The sequence below is a fragment of the Erythrolamprus reginae genome, unplaced genomic scaffold (genome assembly GCF_031021105.1).
Source record: "Erythrolamprus reginae isolate rEryReg1 unplaced genomic scaffold, rEryReg1.hap1 H_51, whole genome shotgun sequence".
NCBI classification, from domain to species: domain Eukaryota; kingdom Metazoa; phylum Chordata; class Lepidosauria; order Squamata; family Dipsadidae; genus Erythrolamprus; species Erythrolamprus reginae.
The window spans coordinates 16,742-29,864 of NW_027248508.1; the positions used below are offsets into that span (position 1 = coordinate 16,742).

Here is a 13,123-nt window from a genome sequence, read left to right on the forward strand (position 1 = left end):
TGTAATGTTTTGCATGTTTATGCGACGTTTCGGTGAAATCACATCCACCATCATCAGGCTGAAGTTTCCAAGCTTCGTGCTGTTGTAAAATGGAAATGTAAAATTTTACAACAGCACGAAGCTTGGAAACTTCACAAGCTTCGTGTTGTTGTAAAATGGAATGTTTGCAACTGTCATTTCTTCCTAGTATATAGTGTGGGGGTGGAGATTGGGTTTGAATGTAGCAAATAGATTGGGTGATTATGTTTTAGTGATCTGATTGGTTGGTGTAATCATAATTATTAGAAGGATTGACATGGTGATTTTTATGAAGTGTTTTTTGTTTAAGGCTGGTTTTCAAATTTCAAAATTCCAAAATCATAATTATTAGAAGGATTGACATGGTGATTTTTATGAATTGTTTTTTTTGTTTAAGGCTGGTTTCCAAATTTCTGGTAGGCGGGATGTGTCATCTCTTTTATTTATGCAAAGGGGGCTCCTCTCAATTTCTATGGCTTCCAGAGCAATTCTTCTATATAAATTCTCTGTTTTGTGAAGTAATTTAGTTTTTTCAAAGTCAATTTCGTGCCCTGTTTTTTTAATGTGCTGGACAAGGGAGGAAGTCTTTTCTTCTTTTTTAACTGCATTCACATGTTCTGCAATGCGTTGGCTCACTCTTCGGTTGGTTTGTCCAATGTATGTGGCTGCACATGTTTTGCAAGGGATTTCATAGATTCCTTGGTATTCCAATTGGATTTTATCTTTGGGGCTCCTTAGGATATTAGATATTTTTTGGTTAGTGCAAAATGAAGTTTTGATGTTATGTTTGTGCAGAATTTTACTAATTTTGTCTGTGGTGCCCTTGATGTAAGGGAGGATGGTGGTACCATTGTCCTGTTCTTGATCTTGTTTTTTTGGGGGGTGTCTCTTTTTTGATTAAGTTTGTGATTGTTTTCCCTTCGAATCCATTAGAAATTAATACATCTTTGAGTTTGTTCAATTCAGTTTTTAAGTGCTCATGGTCAGCTAAGCGTTTGGTTCTGGTGATGAGAGTTTTGGCCACTGAGGTGATTTGTGCGGGGTGGTGGTGTGAGTGTGCATTTAGATAACGGTTGGTATGGGTTTTCTTTTGGTAGATAGTGTGTCCTAGGCTGCCGTTGGTTTTTTTTATAGACCAGTACATCTAGAAAGGGAAGTTGATCATTGATTTCTGTTTCCATAGTAAACTGTATTTTGGGGTGTAGGCTGTTAAGATGTGTGAGGAAATTGTCTAGTTTTTCCTTACCATGTGGCCAAATTACAAAGGTATCATCAACATATCTCAGCCAGAGTTTAGGTTTGTATTTGGATTGCTCTAATGCATTATTTTCGAAATATTCCATATAGAGGTTGGCGATGACCGGTGAGAGAGGTGATCCCATGGGGGCTCCCTCTATCTGTTTATATCTTTGTTCGTTATAGATGAAGTATGTATTGGTCAGGCAGTGGTTGGTAAGGTCTAGGATATATTTGGGGGGTTTGTGTTTGTCCTGGATAGAAAAACCTTTCCTAATACATTATATAATCTATAGAATAAAGTTCTATATATTTAAACCAAAAAAACAATAACTACAATTTGTGTTGAATCGCTAGTGCTCCCGCCATTTCTTATCCTCGCCATCTGGTTTCCAATATTTTAAATTCAATTCTCTTTTTTTAGTTTTTACAATATTAGCTAATTAAAATACATATCTCTTAATTTTCTATTCTATCATAAAACTTCCCCCAAATCTTATAATAATCAGAATCTTGTTTATCTTTAAATTTCAAGTCAGTCTATTCATCTCTGCACAGTCCATGGTTTTACTCAAAACTTCCCTTTCAGTTGGTATTTATTCAATTTCCAGTTGTGAGCATATACAATCCTAGCTGCCGTAACTATATATATTAATAATAATAATAATAATAATAATAATATAGTAATAATAGTAGTAATTATAATAATAATAATAATAGTTGTAGTAGTAGTAGTAATTTATTAGATTTGTATGCCGTCCCTCTCCGATGTTTCATCCTTATCAAAAGTATCTGGTAAATTACCCAGAGGTATACTGTATTTCCGGTTTAAGTTCAATAGCCTTTCTTAAAATCTTCTCAAGATTGACTTCTAAATGTAGTTCATAAAATCGTCTGCCACAATGTTCTACCTGTCAATGAATACTTCAGTTTCAACCACAACAACACACAAACACACAATATACAAACTCAATGTAAACGGCTCAAACACTAAATCAGTGCCTAGAATGCACTACTTGACTGTGTGGTTTCTTCCCCAACGCCAAAAACTGAAACCTTAGTCTGTATATAGTCAACCTCACCCCTTTTCTTAGAGGTGTTTAAGGGGGTGCATAAGCGAACCATCGTGCCTACCCTCCCTGTCCTACTGTCCAAATGTTTGTAACTGTTACCACGTACATGTTTTGACAAATAAATAAAATAAAAATACTTCCTTTAAAAAATAAATTTAGGGAAAAATGTTTTTCCATCCCCCCTTCACTTTTTTTTGTATGTTGGTCTTGTAGACATGTATATTTTGCATTTTGTATGTTGGTTTGTTTTAAATAAACAATAAATAAAAATCATTTTTTAAAAAAGTAAGATAAATTCAGGGCTCAGAACATACTAAATTTGGTAAGCTAAGAAGCATCACATTTCACTAGGCTAAAGTGACCAGACGAGCGGGACAATCACACACTTTATGATAATTTGTCCCTTTGAAAAATGTCCTGCTGTTTTTCCTCCCAACCAGCCCTGTTGAGAAGAGGCTTGCGGGAGGGGATTCTGGGCTTTCCGCTGATGCCTCGCCCTCCTCGTCCCTAACCCAGCTTGGCAGGAGGTCTCTGCGGGGAGGAAGAAAGAGCGAGAGGGCCCACTGAGGTAAAGGGGCGCCGCGGCGGGGACGGTGAGGCGCGCACTTGCCGAGGGAAGACGGTGTCATTGGCAAAGCTTCTGTTGCCTCGGTGCTTCTGGAGGCAGCGGCCAGCCCAAGGACGCAGTCTGTCCGGGCACCTCAGGATCCGCCGAGGGGGAAGCACAGTGTTGCTTTCCCTCACCTCGGAGCTGGCGGAGCCTCCCTGAGTGCGCTTGGGAGCATCCTGAGGCGGGGTCCTCCCCTCGCCCCCCCCCGTTTGCCCCCTGCCCTAGGAGCCCCCGTTTTGCTGAAGGAGCAGGTGGGGGGGAGCCGGGAGCGTCTGGGAGGAAGGAGCCTCCCGCTGAAGGGCCTGGTCCGAAGGGGGAAAAGTGTGTGTGTGAGGGGGAGGCCGGACCAGGCTTCCTTTGCGTCTCTTCCAAGAGCCGGAGGGGGCTGGGTTCATGATGGGGGGAAGGCCCTTATGGAGAATGACGAGGGAGGGGAGAAGAGTGAGGAAGAAAGAGTGAGAAGGAGGGAAGGAGAGAAAGAAATAGAGAGGGAGAGAGAAAAAAAGAGCGAGGGGATGGAAATAGAGAAATGGAGGAAGGAAGAGAGAGAGAGAGAGAGAAAGATAAATAGAAAGGAATGGAGAAAGAGAGGGGGGAAGGTAGGAGGGAGAGAGTGAAAGAGAGATGAAGGAAGAGAGAGGAGGGAGGGAGAGAGAAAGGGAGGGGGGAAGAGAGAGAGAATAAAAGAAAGGAAATTTTCTGGTCACTTGGAAAGGTCAGTTGCTAGAAGTGCAAAACGATTTGATAGAATTTATACAGTGAGAACATCTTGCAAACGCCTTAGATAGAGACGGGGCAAGAGTGTTCTTCCTGCTGTCAGGAGATGGCAGTCAGAAAGGCAGCATCAGTGCCAAAAAGGTGAGGAGTTAAAACCATCGAGTACTGAATTGCTAGAAAAGATCCGAGGAGAGAAAAAACGCAGAGCTTCCTCTTCCGGAAGACTCATGGGAGAAAGAGGACCTGTAGAGCGGCTTTTGTGCTCTCCCGAGGATCGAAGCAGCAGCTGGAAGGTGAGTTGAGGGCAGGTGGGAGGAAAGTCCGGGAGCAAGTCAGGCTGTTTGTTTTTCCTCCACGGCCTGGAAGCAGAGAAGCAACTCGGATGAAGCATGTCAGCTTCTGCTGCTGCAGGTTCCCTCCTGCTGAAATTTAAGCCCGCTGGTGCTGCACGCTGTGAAACTGTGGGCTGCAATTTTCTTCTGGTGGGAAGAATGAAAATGCCTCTTTCAAGTTAAGGTTGATTCTTTGGGAATGGCTTCCCTCCAGAGGTTGTAGCTGCTCCATCACTGGGGCTTTGTGAGACAGATGGAAGGGACCTTGCGGGTTTTCTATTCCGACGCCCTGCAGGAGACACAATACCATTTCAGACAATCGATTAATTGTTCTCAGCATCAAGAAAAATTCTCCTTAGTTCTGGGCTACTTCTCTCCCGGATTAGTTTCCACCCATTGCTTCTTGTCTTGCCTTCTGGTGCATTGCAAAATAAGTTGACCCCTTTCTTGACCCTTCAACTATTGGAATACTGCTATCATGTCACCCTTAATCTTTCCTTTTACTAGACTAGACTAGACATACTCAATTCCTGCAACATTTCTTTATATGTTTTAGCCTCAAGCCCCCTACTGCTCTTCTCTGCACTCTTTATAGAGTCTCAACACCTTTTAAAAAAATGTGGCAATCAAAACTAGTTGCAATAATCCAAGTGTGATCTTACCAAAGCATTATAAATTGATACTAACACTTCACATGATTTTCATTCTAGCCCTGTGTTAAGGCAGCCTAGGATTGCATTAGCTTTTGTGGCCACTGCATCACACTGTTGGCTTTTTAAAAGTTGATTGCTCACTATGGTAGGACTTCAAGATCCATGTCACAGTTACTGCTATTGAGTCAGGTTCTACCTATTCTGTACATTGCCATTTGCTTTTTTGTGACTAAGTGTACAACCTCTTTTCTTTTCTCTACTGAATTTCATTTTGTTGGAAACAGCCCAGTGTTCAAATCTATCAAGATTCTTCTGTATCTTGAGTTTGTCTTTTGGGGTGTTGGTTATTCCTGCCAGTTTAGTGTTGTCTCCAAATTGTCCTCTGGGAGTTGGGTGGAATATAATTCCAAATGAGCTGAGTTCCCATTCTAGTCATTTACTGAAATTGTTTATGAAAATATTGAAGAATACTGAGAATAACATAGAGGCTCCATATAATTATAGTTCCATTGACTAATGGTTGAATATGGTTTGTCAGCCAGTTACAAATCCATTGGATGGTGATCATATCCATACCACATTTTCTTCATTTACCAAGTCGTATTTATCAAATGCCTTTCTGAAATGCCAGTATACTGTGTCCATAGCATTTTGCTAGTCTACTAATTTAGACACTTTCTAAGAAGGAAATAAGTTTTGTTTGACATGATCTTTTTTCAACAAACCCATGTTGGCTTCTGGTTCTAAGTTTGCTTGGTTCTACATGTTTGCAGATCTGTTGCTTTGTTATCTTATTCAGGATCTTAATAATAACACAGAGTTGGAAGAGACCTTGGAGGTCTTTTAGTCCAACCCCCCTGCTTAAGCAGGGAACCCTACACTACTTCAGACAGATGATTATCCAACATCTGCTTAAAAACTTCCAATGTTGGGGTATTCACAACTTCTGGAGGCAAGCTGTTCCACTATTCAACCATTCTGACTGTCAGGAAATTTCTCCTTAGTTCTAAGTTACTTCTCTCCTTGTTTATTTTCCTCCCATTGCTTCTTGTTCTTCCCTCAGGTGCTTTGGAGAATAGGTTGACTCCTTCTTTGTGGCAACTCCTGAGATACTGGAACACTGTTATCATGTCTCCCCTGGTCCTTCTTTTCATTTAGCTAGCCATGCCCAGTCCCTGCAACTGTTCTTCATATGTTTTAGACTCCAGTCCCATAATAATAATAATAATAATAATAATAATAATAATAATAATAATAATAATAATAATAATAATAATAATATAATAATAATAATTTATTAGATTTGTATGCCGCCCCTCTCCGAAGACTCGGGGCGGCTCACAACAAGCGATAAAACAATATTATACAGGCACAAATCTAATATTAAGAAAAAACTAAAAACCCTATCAATTTAAAAAACCAAACAACACATACATACCAAACATAAATTATAATAAGCCTGGGGGAAAGGTGTCTCAAATCCCCCATGCCTGGCGGTATAGATGGGTCTTAAGTAGTTTACGGAAGACAAGGAGGGTGGGAGCAGTTCTAATCTCCGGGGGGGAGTTGATTCCAGAGGGCCGGGGCCGCCACAGAGAAGGCTCTTCCCCTGGGGCCCGCCAGACGACATTGTTTAGTCGACGGGACCCGGAGAAGGCCGACTCTGTGGGTCCTTATTGGCCGCTGGGATTCGTGCGGTAGTAGGCGGTTCCGGAGGTATTCTGGTCCAATGCCATGTAGGGCTTTAAAGGTCATGACCAACACTTTGAATTGTGACCGGAAACTGATCGGCAGCCAATGCAGGCCACGGAGTGTTGTAGAAACGTGGGCGAATCTGGGAAGCCCCACGATGGCTCTCGCGGCTGCGTTCTGCACGATCTGAAGTTTCCGAACACTTTTCAAAGGTAGCCCCATGTAGAGAGCGTTGCAGTAATCGAACCTCGAGGTGATGAGGGCATGAGTGACTGTGAGCAATGACTCCCTGTCCAAATAGGGCCGCAACTGGTGCACCAGGCGAACCTGGGCAAACGCCCTCCTAATCATCGTTGTTGCTCTTCTGTGTACTTTTTCTAGAGTCTCAGAATCCTTTTTGCATCTTGGTGACCAAACTTAATGCAGTATTCAGGATTGGTTGCAGTGTGACCTTATTAAGGCCTTATAAAATGATATTAACACTTCACGTGATCTTGATTGTATCTTTCTGTTTATGCAGCCTAGAACTGTGTTGGCTTTTTTGACAGCTGCTGTACATTGCTGGCACATATTTAATTGGTTGTCCTCTAGGACTCCAGGATCCCTCTCAGAGTTACTACTGTTGAGCAATGTACCACGTATACTGTACCTGTGCAAAAAAAAATTTCTTGCCTAAATGTAGAACCTTACATTTTTCAACATTGAATTTCATTTTATTAGATAGCGCACATCTCTGAGGACTCGGGACGGGTCACAACATGTACAGAAAACAAGAATCAATAATAGCAATCCAATTAATACATTATAAAACAGTCTTTAAAATTCTAATTAAAAAAGAAGAATCATCAATATCATTCATTCGACAATCAAACTAAGGTATTCATTGGTCAGGGGGGAAGATCTAAGGAACCCCAGGCCTGGCGGCAGAGATGAGTTCTTCTGGAAGGTGAGGAGGATGGGGGCAGTGCGAATCTCTGGAGGGAGCTGATTCCAGAGTGCCAGGGCCCCCACAGAGAAGGCTCTTCCCCTAGGTCCCGCCAGCCAACATTGTTTTGTCGACAGGACCCTAAGGAGATCAACTCTATGGAACCTCAACGGTGGATGGGATTCGTGCAGCAAAAGGCGGTCTCGGAGATAGTCTAGTCCTATGCCATGCAGGGTTTTATAGGTCATAACTAACACTTTGAATTGTGTCCGGAAACAGATTGGTAGCCAGTGCAGTCCGCGGAGTGATAGTGAGATGTGGGCCTTTCTTGGAAAGCCCAGACTGCTCGCACGGCTGCATTTTGGGCAAGTTGAAGTTTGCAAACACTCTTCAAAGGTAGCCCCATTTTGCACCCATCTTCTGCAGTGTTGGCTATTCCTGCCAGTTTGGTGTCATAGAAACATAGAAGATTGACAGCAGAAAAAGACCTCATGGTCCATCTAGTCTGCCCTTATACTATTTATCTACGGAGAGGGGCGGCATACAAATCTAATAAATAAATAAATAAATAAATAAATAAATATTTCCTGTATTTTATTTTAGGATGGATATATGTTTATCCCAGGAATGTTTAAATTCAGTTACTGTGGATTTACCAACCACGTCTGCTGGAAGTTTGTTCCAAGGATCTACTACTCTTTCAGTAAAATAATATTTTCTCATGTTGTTTTTGATCTTTCCCCCAACTAACCTCAGATTGTGTCCCCTTGTTATTGTGTTCACTTTCGTATTAAAAACACTTCCCTCCTGGACCTTATTTAACCTGTTAACATATTTAAATGTTTCTATCATGTCCCCCCTTTTCCTTCTGTCTTCCAGACTATACAGATTGAGTTCATTAAGTCTTTCCTGATAAGTTTTATGCTTAAGACCTTCCACCATTCTTGTAGCTCATCTTTGGACCCGTTCAATTTTGTCAATGTCTTTTTGTAGATGAGTTCTCCAGAACTGAACACAGTATTCCAAATGTGGTCTCACTAGTGCTCTATATAGTGGAATCACAATCTCCCCCTTCCTGCTTGTTATACCTCTAGCTATGCAGCCAAGCATTCTACTTGCTTTTCCTACTGCCTGACCGCACTGTTCACCCATTTTGAGACTGTCAGAAATCACTACCCCTAAATCCTTCTCTTCTGAAGTTTTTGCTAACACAGAACTGCCAATACAATACTCAGATTGAGGATTCCTTTTCCCCAAGTGCATTATTTTACATTTGGAAACATTAAACTGCAGTTTCCATTGGTTTGACCATTTGTCTAGTAAAGCTAAATCATTTGCCATATCATAGACGCCTCTAGGAATATCAACCCTGTTGCACACTTTAGAGTCATCGGCAAATAGGCAAACCTTCCCTACCAAACCTTCTCCTATGTCACTCACAAACATATTAAAAAGAATAGGACGCAGAACAGACCCTTGTGGCACACCGCTTGTAACCTGTCTCTGCTCAGAATACTCGCCATTGACAACAACTCTCTGATGTCTACGCTTCAGCCAGCTGCAAATCTACTGAACTATCCTGGGATTAAGTCCAATCTTCACTAATCAGCTCTTTATGTGAAACCCTATAATATCCTAGCCAAATGGCAGTCCAATTTCCTCTTTAAAATGTCCAGAGTATTGGAGTTCACAACGTCCACTGGTAGGTTGTTCTACTGGTTGATCGTTCTGACCGTCAGGAGGTTTTTCCTTATTTCCAGGTTGAATCTCTGGAGAATAAAGTGAACCCCTCCTCTCTGTGGCAACCCCTCTTATACCTGTAGACTGCTATCATGTCCGCTCTGGTCCTCCTTTTCTCTAGGCTATCCATGCCCAGTTCCTGCAGTCTCTCTTCGTAAGTCTTGGTTTCCTAGCTGTTCCATTTCATGTTTGGTTTGTTTGGATTGTATCACTGTTTTATAATGGGCTTTTTATTATTGTTTTTCATATTAGATTTGTAATTCTGTTTTATTTGTTGTGAGTCGCTCCGAGTCTTCGGAGAGGGGTGGCATACAAGTCTAATAAATTGTTATTATTAATTATTATTATTTTTCACATCATCTCTAACAACTTTATAAACAAAGTCCTACTTTTCTTTGTATCTTGCAGACAAAGAGGATGGCAATAAGAGCACTCTGGACAATTGTAAATAAGAACCAACATTGAAAAGGGAAGAAGATCAAGGGAAAAGTCAAAATATTTCCATTTCTTTCAGAAAACCATACAATTCTCCTCCTGCTCCTCCAGCAGCTGTTAGACAAGAGAGAAAATCAAGAAAGATTTCAAGCTCAAATAAGCATTATGAAGAACTGAAGGTTACATGAAAAGCCAAAGGAGATTATTTTTCAATCATCAAAAAAGGGAAATATCTGGAAGTCAGTGGGGAGGAAAAGGCCAATAGTAAAGTCACATAGAGTAGACAGGAATGCAGCCCTCTCCCTGTGAGGAATAAAACGGCTTGAATGAAAGCACCACTAAACAAGGCATTGTCCATATTTCTGGTGGCCTCAGCTGTGGAAAAGTGACATAAATTTGCCTATTGTCCAAAAAGAAGAGATTTCAAATCAGAGCTGTTTATGAAACGAGGAGCTAGACAGGAGAAAAGCCATACACACTATCTCAATGTAGCAAAAACTGCCTTGTGATTCATGGAAGCAACCACACAAGAGGGAAGCCACAAAAGTGCTCCCAATGTGCTAAGTCCTTTAGTGAGCATGGGAACATGTTGGTACACCAGAAGACACACATGAGGGAGAAAACATATGACAGTGCAAATTGTGTAAATGTTTCATTAGAAATTTTTAGGTCAGGTCTGTGAGAAAAGTTTCAAAGAGAAAATTCCTGTCTGGTGAAGCAAGCAATGCTCGCAAAGAAGAGAAAACATTTGAATGTGCTGTAAAATATTCTGCCACAATTTCAGTCATGAAACATCAGAGTATTCACAAAGGAGAGAAATTCTTTCAATGTTCTGACTGCGGGAAAGATTTTAGTCAGAGTTACAAACTGGTGAGACACCAGAGGACTCACAGAGGAGAGAAACCCTTTGAATGTCCTAACTGTGGGAAACGTTTTAGTCATAATTCCAGGCTGGTGACACACCAGAGGACTCACACAGGGGAGAAACCCTTTGAATGTCCTGTCTGTGGGAAAACTTTTAGTCATAGTTCCAGCCTGCTGAAACACAAGAGGACTCACACAGGAGAGAAACCCTTTGAATGTCCTGATTGTGGGAATTGTTATGGTCAGAATTCTGACCTGCTGATACACAAGAGGACTCACACAGGAGAAAAACCCTTTGAATGTCCTGACTGTGGGAAAGGTTTTAGTCGTAATTCCAGCCTGGTGCAACACCAGAGGACTCACACAGGAGAGAAACCCTTTGAATGTCCTGTCTGTGGGAAAAGTTTTAGTCTGAGTTCCAGCCTGCTGAAACACAGGAGGACTCACACAGGAGAGAAACCCTTTGAATGTCCTGACTGTGGGAAAAGTTTTAGTCTTAATTCCTACCTGGTTGTACACCAGAGGACTCACACAGGAGAGAAACCCTTTGAATGTCCTGACTGTGGGAAAAGTTTTAGTCATAATTCATACTTGCTTGAACACCAGAGGACTCACACAGGAGAGAAACCCTTTGAATGTCTTGTCTGTGGGAAAAGTTTTAGTCGTAGTTGCAGCCTGGTGAAACACCAGAGGACTCACACAGGAGAGAAACCCTTTGAATGTTCTGATTGTGGGAATTGTTACGGTCAGAATTCCCACCTGCTGATACACAAGAGGACTCACACAGGAGAGAAACCGTTTGAATGTCCTGACTGTGGGAAAAATTTTAGTGATCATTCCAGCTTGGTACAACACAAAAGGTCTCACACAGGAGAAAAACCCTTTGAATGTCCTGACTGTGGGAAAAGCTTTAGTCGTAATTCCAGCCTGTTGAAACACCAGAGGACTCACACAGGAGAGAAACCCTTTGAATGTCCTGACTGTGGGAAAGGTTTTAGTGACCGTTCCAACCTGGTAAATCACAAGAGGATTCACACAGGAGAGAAACCCTTTGAATGTCTTGACTGTGGGAAAAGCTTTAGTCAGAGTGCCAACCTGGTAAAACACCAGAAGACTCACACAGGAGAGAAACCCTTTGAATGTCCTGACTGTGGAGCAAGTTTTAGTCAGAGTTCCCACGTGGTGGAACACCAGAGGAGTCACACAGGAGAGAAACCCTTTGAATGTCCTGTCTGTGGGAAATGTTTTAGTAATAGTTCCAGCCTGCTGAAACACAAGAGGACTCACACAGGAGAGAAACCCTTTGAATGTCCTGATTGTGGGAATTGTTACGGTCAGAATTCCGACCTGCTGATACACAAGAGGACTCACACAGGAGAAAAACCCTTTGAATGTCCTGACTGTGGGAAAAGTTTTAGTCGTAATTCCAGCCTGGTGCAACACCAGAGGACTCACACAGGAGAGAAACCCTTTGAATGTCCTGTCTGTGGGAAAGGTTTTAGTCTGAGTTCTAGCCGGCTGAAACACAAGAGGACTCACACAGGAGAGAAACCCTTTGAATGTCCTGACTGTGGGAAACGTTTTAGTCTTAATTCCTACCTGGTTGTACACCAGAGGACTCACACAGGAGAGAAACCCTTCGAATGTCCTGTCTGTGGGAAAGGTTTTAGTCAGAGTTCCAACCTGGTGAAACACAAGAGGACTCACACAGGAGAGAAACCCTTTGAATGTCCTGACTGTGGGAAAAGCTTTAGTCGTAATTCCAGCCTGTTGAAACACCAGAGGACTCACACAGGAGAGAAACCCTTTGAATGTCCTGACTGTGGGAAACGTTTTAGTCTTAATTCCTACCTGGTTGTACACCAGAGGACTCACACAGGAGAGAAACCCTTCGAATGTCCTGTCTGTGGGAAAGGTTTTAGTCAGAGTTCCAACCTGGTGAAACACAAGAGGACTCACACAGGAGAGAAACCCTTTGAATGTCCTGACTGGGAAATGTTTTAGTCAGAATTCCGACCTGGTGCAACACCAGAGGACTCACACAGGAGAGAAACCCTTTGAATGTCCTGACTGTGGAGAAAGTTTTAGTCTTAATTCAACCCTGGTGAAACACAAGAGGACTCACACAGGAGAGAAACCCTTTGAATGTCTTGATTGTGGGAAAAGTTTTAGTCAGAATTCTAGCCTGGTGAAATATTTAATATTTAAACATTTAATATTTAAACCAAAAAACAATAACTACAATTTGTGTTGAATCGTTAGTGCTCCCGCCATTTCTTATCCTCGCCATCTGGTTTCCAATATTTTAAATTCAATTCTCTTTTTTCAGTTTTTACAATATTAGCTAATTAAAATATACATATCTCTTAATTTTCTATTCAATCATAAAACTTCCCCCAAATCTTATAATAATCAGAATCTTGTTTATCTTTAAATTTCAAGTCAGTCTATTCATCTCTGCACAGTCCATGGTTTTTCTCAAAACTTCCCTTTCAGTTGGTATTTATTCAATTTCCAGTTCTGAGCATATACAATCCTAGCTGCCGTAACATATATATCAATAATAATAATAATAATAATAATAATAATTATAATAATAATTATAATAATAATAATATAATAGTAGTAATAATAGTAGTAGTAGTAGTAGTAGTAGTAGTAGTAGTAGTAGTAGTAGTAGTAATTTATTAGATTTGTATGCTGCCCATCTCCGATGTTTCATCCTTATCAAAAGTATCTGGTAAATTACCCAAAGGTATATTTCCGCTTTAAGTTCAATAGTCTTTCTTAAAATCTTGTCAAGATTGACTTTTAAATGTAGTTCATAA

The 13,123-nt window shown here is 41.2% G+C and overlaps 1 pseudogene; it reads left to right on the plus strand.

The window, feature by feature from the left end:
* Window positions 1–3,678: 3,678 nt before the first annotated feature.
* On the plus strand, window positions 3,679–12,826 carry LOC139155750 (zinc finger protein 850-like; annotated as a pseudogene).
* Window positions 12,827–13,123: the final 297 nt, after the last annotated feature.